The following is a 12680-nucleotide window of genomic DNA, read 5'->3' on the forward strand; positions in this document are numbered from 1 at the left end:
TTGTTGGTTCTGTGTTTAGCTGTCCTCCTATAGGTTCCTATGGACTTTTTCCAGGCACTTTTATTGTATTCAGTACTTTGGGATGGCTCTGTAAACAGATGAAGCCAATAATGTATTAACAGTACCAACTGAGAGAAAGTATGGTTAACTGAGGTTACTAAAAACAAAAAGCAATTCAAATTAATTGGTAATCTACAAAAAGAGTTAAAGATTTTAAAAGCTAGTATTAAAATTGCTATATTGGTCTACTATGCTATGTTATATGTGTGTACATATTCTATGTCCACGTGGGGAAATTTTATTAAGAGTTTTATTTTAAATGGCTTATAGATAAGATTGTCCATAAATTTAAGCTGCTAAAATCAATCAAAGATACATTCTAATTTGTGTGACCTGAATCTGTGTATCATATGTTTTAAACGTGTTGGTAGAAAGGAACTAAAAACATTTTAGATGGTTGTGCTTAAGTTTACTGGTTAAACAAACTACACCATGTTAGATATTCAAGAGGTGTTTTCAAATACATGATTCTTAAAATTTATAGGAGGCATTGGACCTTATGGTGAATGTTTTCTTAAGTTGTTATCTAATGGTTGAAACAGTTTGCTAAGTATTCATGTAATATTGCTATTGTCAGCAAGCGATCTAGGACTTGCTCCCTCATTTCTCTATTCTAAGCCCAACTTGTTCTTTCATTTCTCTATTCTCTTCAAGGTAGGAAACTAATTCTATTATGAAGGAATCTGTAGGATGCACAATTTAATCTTTAGACCTTATAAAAGAGATGGCTAACATTTTTCTGTAATAGCATAGCCAAAATAAGAACTTAAATAATAATCTCATAGCTAGATTCACTTTGCCATCAGCGAAGTATACAGTAAGTAGAAAAAACCTCCCTTTCAGACCAAAGGGAAAGAAAGTTTTAAAGTGAGAATATAATTTTCCTCATGGGCATTGTCTACCTTAGAAAAACTACTACAGAACATGCCTGTGACTATAGACTTGTAGTTCAGGCCACCGAAGATTAGAGATGGGACACGGGCACTCCCTTGACTTGCATCCTCTGGTCTGCTTTAACACAAACCAGGAGGAAAAGAAAGCTCGGTATCAGAAGCAATGGGTGGCAGGCCTATGAATGGCTGATCTGTACAGTGATCTGCTCTCAAGGAGACCCAACAGGCCAGTCCACTGCAGTGGCTTTCAATGTGGTAAGCCTGGGCTTCAGCAGAAGTCAGCTTGTGAAGAGCCCTGGCAGCTCTGCCAAGAGTTGGATCACTGGAAATGGACCTGCCCTGGAGTCGAAGGATGCCCAGGTCAGAGCCACAGATCTTACTGGCTCTAAGCTGAAAAGCCCTTCACTCAGCCCAACTTCCAAAGTGACCACTGCAGCTGAGGGGATGGTCAAGTAGGGTCAGCAACATTGCAGGCAGAACTGTAAATTTCTTGTTAGAGATGCCACCTGCCTTTACCTGGCCAGCTCTCCTCCCAGCCCAGCCAAGTAATGAAAGTCAACAGAGTGCCTTCCCCTAGGAGGTTCACACCTCCCTTAGGATATACCCCATATGAAGAGATAGATAGGTCTGGGCCTCTGAATTTACAAGGCCTAAAGCCCAACAGATTATTATCAAGCCCCTTCTATCAGGTTCTATTTGCCTCTCAATCAGAAAACTTAATTGTAGCTTAGACAGCACCTTTCTTAGCTCCTCGAATAATGACTCTGTCCTTTGTTCTAGACCCTGTCTAGTGCACTTGGGCCTCATTCCTTCATAATCACTTCATCTACCACCAATGGCTCTACTCCCAACCTGTGTGTACTGATGGTCCTCTTCCCCACTTAATGCTGTATAATTGTTCAAACCTGGTAAATGCCACTCTTAGGATCATTGGTTACTATCCTCACTCTGTCTTTTATGACCTTGTCTAAATATGATCAGAGTCGGCAAACTTGGAAGGCTTCCATAGCCTTGGCAACTCATGACGACAGCCTAGGGTGGTTACTGGCGCCATAAACTAGAGTGTCAATGTGTTGGGTCAACAACAGGAGCCACTGTGCACTTGCTCCTCATGTGGGATCTCTGTCCTTAATGTGCTGCACATTGTGATTTAATGCTATAACTAGTACTCCAACAGTATGTTTCACTTTGTGTTTCTATGTGGGTGCAAACTGTTGAAATCTTTATACTAAATTGATCTTCTGTATATAAAGAGAATTGAAAATGAATCTTGATGCGAATGGAAGGGGAGAGGGAGCGGGAGAGGGGAGGGTTGCGGGTGGGAGGGAAGCTATGGGAGGGGGAAGCCATTGTAATCCATAAGCTGTACACTGGAAATTTATATTCATTAAATAAAAGTTTAATAAAAAATCTTTACTAATTAAAAAAAAAAAAAAGAAAAAAAGAAAAGCAGCAAAGCCACGAGAAAATCTCCACCCACTTAGACTCCTCAGGAGGAGTAAACAGACAGGCCTCATGCAGGGGAACTAAGACTTCCCCAAGGGAGTCTGGATCTAGCATTCTGAACACACAAATATTCACTTGTCACATAATAATTCATTAGAGGACCTTTGGACATGCAAGTGGATGAGCACATTTCCTTTTGCCCTCCCTACTAAGTATAGTGTTTTTGAATTCATTTTGAAATAATTGTTTAAAAAAAAGGCTTCAAGAATTGCACCAAGAACTTCCATATGTGCTTTATCCAAATTCGGTATTTTTCAAACATTTTATCACATTCTCTCCTGCATGTATATCTACATTTTTTGGTGACTTTTTTTTGAGATTAGGTTGCATGTGTCATTTTTTTTATCAGTGCATATTCCCTAAAAATAAAGATATCACATTGATTTAGGGGTAGGGAGGAGAGAAACTGACCCAGCTACTTCCATCATCCCTTTTATAGAATCATAGACTGTATTCCATTGGCAGCTATAGCTCATTGCTAAGAGACTCAAGGAGATGAATAATTTTCTTGAATGTTCACTTAGTGAGTAAGCCCGTAGGCACACATATGCTTTGGCCTGCTCAGCTATCCTTCCCTCTCCCTCTGGCAACAACCTTAGGAAACGATTTCTCTTCCACTGGTAAAGTTAGTGGGACTGTCCTTCAAAATGTCCTGCCTTCTGACCATGAGACAGGCATGGAACTCAATTAGGTCAATTAGGGCCTCTGGGGCACCTGAATGTTGAAAAAAGAGATTTAAAGCTTGAAGATGGATGAGAGGACACCTCTAAAAGTGGTGTCCTGTAGAGGATGCTTAATGGCTCTCATTACTCAATGATCTCTGCTCATCCATCTGAGACTTGCTTCAGTATTTTTTGCATTCTCTACCTCATGACTTTCCAACAATTTCCACAGGTTTAGGTTGGCCAGGGTCTGCACATGGGTTATACTGCCATTTGAGATGCCCACATCTCATATCAGAGTGGTGTTTCAAGTCTCAGCTACTTTGCTTCAGTTTCCTGCTAATGCATCCTGGGAGGATACCTCCCCATCTATTTCTCTATCTCTGTTTATCTCCATCTATCTCCATCTATCTCTATCTCTATCTCTATATATCTCCTGCTCTCTGTCTTCCCTTCAAATAGATGAAATAAACATTTTTTTAAAAAAATACAGATAACTTAAAGATTTTTACATAAAGAAAGACTTTCCCTAAAGGAACCGTGACTTAGATTGCCTAGAAAAAAGCTGGCTCTGGTTACACACTTCTGCAGTGCTTCAGGTGCCAGCGCCTCACAAGCTTACAGCTCTGCTGTTCAGTCTAGTGACACCTTATTTCACACTCCCAGAAGTGACCATTCCTGGAAAAGCAGAGCAATCCTTCTGTTAGTTATAGCTATCAGAAATATCTCCAGCATGGGAGCACTGTCTTGCTGTTTATTTTAACTCCAAAGCCTTCAAAGTGCTCCATCTGGGTGGTAGAGTGATGAAATACGACCTGACTTGGGCACAACAGACCAGGTTGGGCTTCCTGCCTGATTGGCTCTTGGGCCTGCTGCCAGCAGGAAGACACTGCTGATTGTCTTTCTTTTTTCCCTTAAGTCTATGTATTTATTTTCATCTATTTGAAAGGCAGAGTGACAGAGAGAGACAGTGAGACAAAGAAAGAGCTCTTCCATCCTCTGATTCACTCCTTAAATACCTACTACAGCTAGGGTTGGACCAGGCTGAAGCCAGAAGCCTGGTACTCTTGGGGTTGGCGCCATGGCAAAGTAGGCTAAGTGTCTACCGGAGGCTCCAGCATCCCATATCAGCACTGGCTTGTCTCCCAGCTGCTCTTCTTCTGATTTAGCTTTCTTCTTAGCCTGAGAAAGCAGCAGAAGATGGCCCAAATGTTTGGGTCCCTGTACTCATGTGGGAGACCTGGAAGAGGCTCTGGCTTCAGATCAGCCCAGGTCTGGCTGCTGCAGCCATTTGGGGAGTGAACCAGCAGATGGAAGACCTTTATCTCTGTATCTCCCTCTCTCTGTAACTCTACCTCTCAAATAGATAAATTAAAAAAAAAAAAGAATTTTAGAAGTCTGGAACTCTGATGTACAATGTGGGCGCCCCAAGGGGCAACTTAACCCACTGTGTCATAATGCTGACCCCTCAAAGCAGTTTTTTGTTTTTTTTTTTTTTCTTTCTGCTACTATTTTGCCACTGATCCTGAATTATCAGACTCTAGCAAATGGGAAGATAGACTTGCCTGGTTTCAGTGAAAGGGTCTTATTTCTCTAGGTTGCTTCATCACTGTCAATGGCCCATGGATTTCTCCTACAGCATTTCTTGTGTTATGCTTACCAACAGGCTAGATTGGCACAGGGGAGACCGAGTTCCCCACACTGTATGTTCAAGGTAGGACCCAATACATAATCTGAGGGCCCCAGTACAACTGAAAGTGGGAAATCTCCAGTTTAAAAATTGTTGAGAATTAAGACAGCAGGTTTTTTTTTTTTTTTTCCGTGTGTAATTCTGTCAAGTGCAGGTCCTAAGTACAGGACACAGACCCCTGGAAGTGGCTCTGTGCAAAGCCCAGCAAAGAATCTACATCCTCAAATGGTAGGCATGCTTGAAGGGGTAAGAGTTGGGGACAATCAGGTTCTAGACTCATTTCACTGTACGGGTCTCTTCACCCCATTTCCAACTATCATCTCAGAGATCTTTAATATCAAAGACCCCTAGCAGGCGCCGTGGCTCAACAGGCTAATCCTCCGCCTTGCAGCGCCGGCACACCGGGTTCTAGTCCCAGTCGGGGCGCCGGATTCTGTCTTGGTTGCCCCTCTTCCAGGCCAGCTCTCTGCTGTGGCCCGGGAAGGCAGTGGAGGATGGCCCAAGTGCTTGGGCCCTGCACCCGCATGGGAGACCAGGAGAAGTACCTGGCTCCTGGCTTTGGATCAGCATGATGCGCCGGCCGCAGCGCGCCGGCCACAGAGGCCATTGGAGGGTGAACCAAGGGCAAAGGAAGACCTTTCTCTCTGTCTCTCTCTCTCTCACTATCCACTCTGCCTGTCAAAAAAAAAAAAAAAAAAAATCAAAGACCCCTGAGAGGCCGGCGCCGTGGCTCAATAGGCTAATCCTCTGCCTTGCAGCGCCGGCACACCGGGTTCTAGTCCTGGTCAGGGCACCGGATTCTGTCCCGGTTGCTCCTCTTCCAGGCCAGCTCTCTGCTGTGGCCCGGGAATGCAGTGGAGGATGGCCCAAGTCCTTGGGCCCTGCACCCCATGGGAGACCACGATAAGCACCTGGCTCCTGCCTTCAGATCAGCGTGGTGCGCAGGCCGCAGCGTGCTGGCTGCAGCAGCCATTGGAGGGTGAACCAACGGCAAAGGAAGACCTTTCTCTCTGTCTCTCTCTCTCACTGTCCACTCTGCCTGTCAAAAAAAAAAAAAAAAAAAAAAAAACCCCTTAGAAATCTATCAGTTCTCTAGAACATCTAGTGAGATGCTGATATTCATAGTTATCTAAGATAGTGCTGTATAGTCAACAAATGCATTTATCTGAAACAAAAGCTCTAGTACAGCTTATTAAAAGGAAATACAAATACTACATTTGAAATGATTAAAATTGTCACACTCTTCCAAAAAAAGAGTACACGTTAAAATATTTGTAAAAAACAAATCAGTAAACAAATCCACCATATATAAACAGTCTCTGATATCTTCATTGGTAACTAAGTTACTTAAAGTTATTTAGAAGCAAACTCAGATGTACTAGGAAAAATCTCAAAGAAAATGCCTCATGTGGCTTTCTGACCTTGCCTTTTCATTCTTAAGCATTTGCTACATTCCAAGTAACATTCTTAAATTAGTTATAAAAAGCAAGAGGACACTTTCAATAATCAAAAGGAGGCTTATGTAAGAGTGACAAAAATAAACATAATTTCTTCCCTTCCTCTTCCCTTTCCCCCAATGTAGGCTTTTTGCTATTGATATAAATTATTTATCACTTTTAAGAAAAAGCCTTCTAGCGGCCTGGTTTTGTGGTGTGGCAGGTTAAACCGCCACCTGCAGTGCAGGCATCCCATATGGAGTCCTGGCTGTTTCAGCTCCCTGCCTGGGAAAGCAGCAGAGCATGGCCCAAGTGCTTGGGTCCCTGCACCCACGTAGGGGATCCAGAAGCAGCTCCTAGCTCCTGGCTTCAGCCTGGCCCAGTCCCAGCTGTTGGAGTCATCTCTGGGGAGTAAACTAGCAAATGGAAGATCTTTCTCTCCCTTTCCCTCTCCCCCATCCCCAACTCTGACATTCAAATACATGAATAAATCTTTCTTTAAAAAAAGAAAGAAAAAAGTTTCTAGTATTGGCTTCCCCATTTCTAATAAATAACACGTTATTTTTAGAAGTATGCTTAGAGCCAACAGTGAGATACAGCAGGTTAAGCTGCTGTTGGCAACAGTAGCATCTCACACTGGAGTGCTGGTTTGAGTTCTGACTGCTCCACTTCAGATGCAGTTTTCTACTATTGTGCCTGGGAAGGCAGAAGAAAATTCCTCAAGTGCTTGGACACCTGCCACACATGTGGCAGATTCAGATGGAGTTCCAGATTTCTGGCTTCATCCTAGCCCAGACCCAGCTGTTGCAGCCATCTGGGGAGTGAACCAGTAGATGAAAGATCTCTCTTTCTCTCTCTCTCGCTCCTTGTCACTCTGTTTTTCAAATAAATAATTTTTTTTTTTTAAAGGCATGGTTCATGTGGCTTAGAAAAACATTGGGAAGGAGATAGCTAACAAACTGTGAACAGTTGTTAGTGCTGGAATACTTGTGATGGGGCTAAAGAGGACTTTTACTTGACTTACTTTTGCTTATCTGAATATATGTGGTGAGCATGTACTTCTTTTATCAATCAAAAATAAATAAATAAATAAATAAATAAATAAATATATTTTTTAGAGAGAAAAAGCTCCAGCATGCAGCTTGGATGTAGCATGCTGGTTTAGGTTTGGCCACATTAAGAATCTTAATCCTGGGGCCAGCACTGTAGCTTAGCAGGTAAAGCTGCTGCCTGTGACACCAGCATCTCATATGGGCATCTGTCCAGGTTCTGGTTGCTCCACTTTTGATCCAGCTCCCTGCTAATGTGCTGGGAAAGCAGCAGAGGATGGCCCAAGTACTTGGGCCCTTGCACATAAGTGGGAGACCCGGAAGAAGCCCCTGGCTCCTGGCCATTTGGGGAGTGAACCAGTGGGAGAATGTGCACTCTCTCTCTCTCTCTCACCCTCTCCCTCTCTTTTTTTCTCTCCCTTTCTGTAACTCTACCTTTCAAATAAATGAATAAATAAATCATTTTTAAAAGAATCTTAATCTTTAAGCCTGGGCCTCAGTTTCCCTAACTATTAAATAGGGTTAATACTTACCACACAGAGATGTCACGAGGAAGATGCTTACCACGTGGTTAATAGACATTCAGTAAACGTTCCTTCCCTGAGCCTCAAGTTTCTTGCCTGTAAAGGAATGAAGCTGCATCAGTTAACTACAGTCCTTTCTGAAGTTAATATTCTGATTCCCTCTGTATCGACAGAACAAGATTGCTAAAAGAAAAATAAATGCCTTTACTTGTCTTCAGGTAATTATTTTTCTTTCACTTCCTGAAAAACCAGAGAGCCAAAAACAGATGAATAGTGCTTCTGGAATGTCTGCACTGCTCCACCCTGGGCACCTGGGAAATGATGGGGTATTTCCACTCATTAGACTCTCCCTGATGAGGAGAGCCTTCCTTAGTTGGAAAAGGATCAAACTTCCACATTAGTAAGCCAGTGTGTACCATGAAAAGTATTATATAATCTCAATTTTGATCCTGGAGTACTCACGGCATCCTCTTTAATTGGTTTGCTTACATTTATAGTATTTGCGATCCAGATATTCTGCTTAAGCAGAATGTTATGCAAATGCTCTATAATTGATTATATTCAATGTATATATCATTGGTTAAAGTCCAATTAAATCACAATCAATTAGAGAGGGTTGTACATTAACTGATTTTACAGAGTTGTCATTTATATATAGGCAATGCTAATAATTGCCTATCTTTGATGGTACTAGAATAATAATTCTGTAATTCTCTTTTTACTTTTCTAAGATTGAAAAGTGGTTTGAATCATAGCAGTGGTAACAGTTACCAGTCTATAAGAAGGAAAATACTTAAAAAGAGAGCAAGAACTTTACCATGGGGAAATATTGCCATATCAAATTTCAGGAAAACATGACATGTTTTTTGTTTAATTAAAATTTTGTATGGATACCGAATCATAGCGAGGAACACCCACATGGTTTAGAATTCAAAATATCTAATGTATGAGATATCTTAATTTAAGCCTTTTCTGTGCTTGCTGAATACCAGTGGGTGAAGAATGCGTTCAATGCCATTTTGGCAGTCTCAGTGCCCTGTGTAACTTAGCAGGATTCTTTACCATGCCAGTTATAGCAGCCCCAGCTTTTTTTTTGTAGAAGAAAGCTTACTGTGTTTAACATTAATTTTTAAGAGATACTGTAGCAGAGTTGAAAATAAAGGATTTTTTTTTCTTTACACATTTATGATCAAGTGTCTGCATTACAAATTGGAGATAGAACATCTGGCTTCTTACTGTATATGAAAGGCTGGAAGAATTTTTATTATGAGCAATAATAATACAAATTAACATTCTGTGAATATCTACTATTTTCTAAGCATCGTCGCTGGTATTTTACCATACATTATCTTATTTAATCCTAACAAAACTCTGCGAGATGTTTTCTACTTTTCTCAAATGAGGAAATGAGATTTATAGAAGCTAAATCATTTACCATTTACAGTGTTGATAAATGGTGATGCCACGTCTGATTCTGAAAGCAACTTTCATTACTCTACTTCGAGGAGGAAGATGGAAATGTTCTGAAGTCTGCTGCATTGCCTTCAGCAACTGAAAGCACCTTTTTGTCACCACCAACTCCTCTTTCCTTTACTCTTTTTTGTTCCAATAATGCAGATCTACTTATATATCCCTTGAAGTTCTATTCTCTCAAGTCTCTGGGCCTTTGTTGATAATATTTTACTGGCTTGAAATTTCCTTATCACATTTGAATCAGACCAGCTGGTCTACTGTGAACTCATTTTCCACGTCTCAGTTTAAAATACTGTGCCAGGCCCCTCCCACTGCTCTTCATAAATGCTATTACATCAAGGATATTACTATGAAACCACCTAAATTGTGAGCAGTCTGGGGAATTTCTTTTAAAGATTTATTTATCTATTTGAAAGGCACAGTTGGAGAGAGAGAGAGAGAAAGAGAGAGAGAGAGAGAGAGATCTTTTATCTGCTGACCCACTATTTCCCAGATGGCCACAATAGCCAGGAGTGGGCCAGGCCAAAGGCAGGAGCCAGGAACTTAATCTGGGTCTCCCATGTGCTTGACAGGTGCCCAAACACTTGGGCCATCTGCTGCTGCTTTTCCTAGGCCATTGGCAGGGAACTGGACCAGAAATGGAGCAGCTGGGATACCCACTGGAACCCATATGGGATGCTGGCACTGCAGGCAGTGGCTTTACCTGCTACACCAAAACACCACTCTTTCTCTCACTATGTAACTGCCTTTCAAAAAAATATTTGCTGAAATAATTAAGGATCTTAAATAAGCATATAAGGTTAGGGAAAAATACTGGCCGAGGGGTTAGGATGCCTGTGGCTCAAATCAGGGACCCCAGGTTTGTTCCTTGATTCAGGCTCCTGATTCCAGCTGCCTCGTGCTACTGTGGACCCTGGGAGGCAATGAGTGATGGCTCAAGTAACTGGGTCCCTGCCACCCATGTGGGAGACCTGGATTGAACTCCAGGCTCCCCAACGGCAGCAGGCCCAGCCCTAGCTATTGTGGGAATTTGGAGAGTGAACCAGGGTATGGTAGCTCTCACTCTAAAAAATAATATTAATAATAAATATATATATATATAGTCTTTTATACTATGCCTATTCTGTCTACACGTTGTATGACTCCTACTTTATCATTTAATAATGTGTAATAGTATGTAACTTTCATGCATGTATCAAATATTTATTTAACCACTGTGCCAGTGCACAGCGATGCACTGCTTTGAACAGACTCATTCCTTTTCTTGCTATTCCTTTTCCTGGAAATTTATTAAACCTTCCTATCTTCCTTCCTTCAGTTCAGTCACATACACCAGAAGGCTCTCTCTGAGTCCCCATTACATCAAAAATCAGCTGTCTGTATCTCTGTCACCCCTCCCCCATCTCTAACACAGAGGCAGGGATCGAGGTCACCTCATCTGGGTCACGAGGGACCAGTACTGCATGGGCTAAGGCCCTAAGTATAAATATTGAAATAACGACTCCTTCATTGAACATGGACTAACACCTTGCAGTACCTTTAAGTCTCACTACAACAAGTGCATTAACGATTATATCTCCATGTTGTAGGTGAGAAAGAGGTTTGAAAAAGTTTAGAAACTTGCCCAAGGTCATAGCGGTGGAGTCTTGTCTCAGGAATCTGAAGAATGAAGTCTCCCTTGATCTAAAAGACTTCTTCCCATTATCTTTTCCTCAAGTTTTCGTTTAGCTTTGGCAAACTCTTGCCTTCTTTAGACCAATGACTCATCTACCTTAAGATATTGAGGGGAGGGGCTATACTCCGTTTCTCGTATTGGCACTTGTTCGACCTCTCTTCTGGAAGCAAACTGATTTTCAACTTTCTCAAGTCTCATTCCTTTTTCATTCCGCGTGGGAGGACGATCATTCGAAACGGCATACGTGTAAAAAACAAAGTTTTCTTCCTTCACGAAACACAGCGACGAATTTAGTTAAGGCGAAGATAGTCCTTGTCACGTCTAACGCACAATCCGAGATTTGTGGGAGTTTGGTAGTTCACACCTAAGGCGGCGGAGGGGGACTGTGTTGCCCATAGCTAAGATGGCGTCTAATGACATCTCCTGTGCCTGGATCTGTTCTTTTCATTCGTGGCTACATTCAAGAAGAAGTAAAGTGAATAAAGTTTAGTAAAATTTGGTACTCTATTACTAAGAAGATAAAATGAGAGTGGGCACGATTTGTTTGTAAAAGTTTCAACGTTCAAATTCTTTCTTGCCCTTAACCAAAATGGTCGTCAAGATTCTCCTGCGATTTGAAGTCTCTAGCCCTTAACTAAGATGGCGTCCAGAAGAGCGCGTTAAAACCTGGTTTGCCCTCCTTTCTGCCCTCGACAAATGTGGCTTCCGCGGCGTCGTCCACGTGACATCCCCGGGCTACGGCGCGGGAGAGGGGGTAGGAGGGCCCTTGAAGGGTGCGCGTTCCCGTGGCGGTGCACCGGGTAGGTTTCAGTCAGAGTCACTATGGCGGCCGGCGCTGGCAAGGTAAGCTGAGACGGCGACGGCGGCGGCGGCGGCGGTGAGGGAGGCAGGAGCCGTCGTAGCGTCCCGGCCCCAAATCGCCGCAGTCCGTCTGCGCAGAGGTCGGCCGAGGTCGTGGCCAGCGGCGGAGGCTAGCTGGGGGTTGGCTGAGCGGGGCGAGGGCTGAGGCGGGCGGGCACCAGCGCCTGACGGCCGTTTGTTTTGATGTTTCCCCACCAGGTCGGAAAGTTTCCTGCCTCGTCTGGCACAGCCTGAGCTCGCCCCGCTGGCCGCGAGTGGTGGAGGCTGCGGCGGACCCAGCCCGGGGCCTCCAGGCCTCTCCCTCAACCTCCGGGCCAGTCTCCCACCCCACCCCCCCACCCCCACCTCCCCGTCCGCCGAGAGCTGCGGCTGCCGTCCCTGAGATGCGACCCTCGGGGGGACGACCCTGAGGGGAGGCGGCCGGTGTGCTGAGCAGCCGCGGCCGGGGAGCCCGGGCGTCCAGGGACCAACTTCCCGCCAGCCGGGAGCCCCGCGCCTCGCCCGGGTAGCGCCTCGCTCGGGTAGCGCCTCGCTCGGCCGTACCGGCCTGCGGAGCGGGTCCCGCCCTGGTCGCGGAGACGCCCGCCAGGTGCTGGGGAGTCCGGACGCGGCCGCTGCCTGCGCCCCCGCCGGCCCCCACGCTTGGCGCGGGCGACCCCTGCCGCCGCCGCCGCCTCAGCTCGTGCGGGGCCGGGGACCCGGTGGGCCATCCGCGCAGCAGCAGCAGCAGCAGCAGCAGGGGCGATGAAGACCGTCCCGCGGGCCGCCTAGACCCCTCGCCGGCCTCCGCTCCCCTGGGGCCCTTGCGGACGGACGGGCGGCGGCTGCCCCTGGCCTCGGCTCCAGAGGAC

The 12680-nt window shown here is 44.5% G+C and overlaps 1 long non-coding RNA gene across 2 annotated transcripts in view; it reads right to left on the minus strand.

Annotated features, from left to right (window-relative positions):
* Positions 1–11300, minus strand: part of LOC133766503 (uncharacterized) — a 57728-nt gene extending 46428 nt beyond the window's left edge. The window contains exons 1-2 of one of the 2 annotated variants that reach the window (XR_009866717.1): positions 11065–11300; positions 7830–7916 (exon numbers count right to left, since the gene is read on the minus strand). This is a non-coding gene — a long non-coding RNA (uncharacterized LOC133766503). Of the gene's footprint in view, positions 1–7829; positions 7917–9255; positions 9739–11064 lie in introns of those variants that run through there. The other variant, XR_009866716.1, reaches the window with a different exon arrangement.
* Between the last annotated feature and the right edge of the window lie 1380 nt (positions 11301–12680).

Source organism: Lepus europaeus, chromosome 9, assembly GCF_033115175.1.
Source record: "Lepus europaeus isolate LE1 chromosome 9, mLepTim1.pri, whole genome shotgun sequence".
NCBI classification, from domain to species: domain Eukaryota; kingdom Metazoa; phylum Chordata; class Mammalia; order Lagomorpha; family Leporidae; genus Lepus; species Lepus europaeus.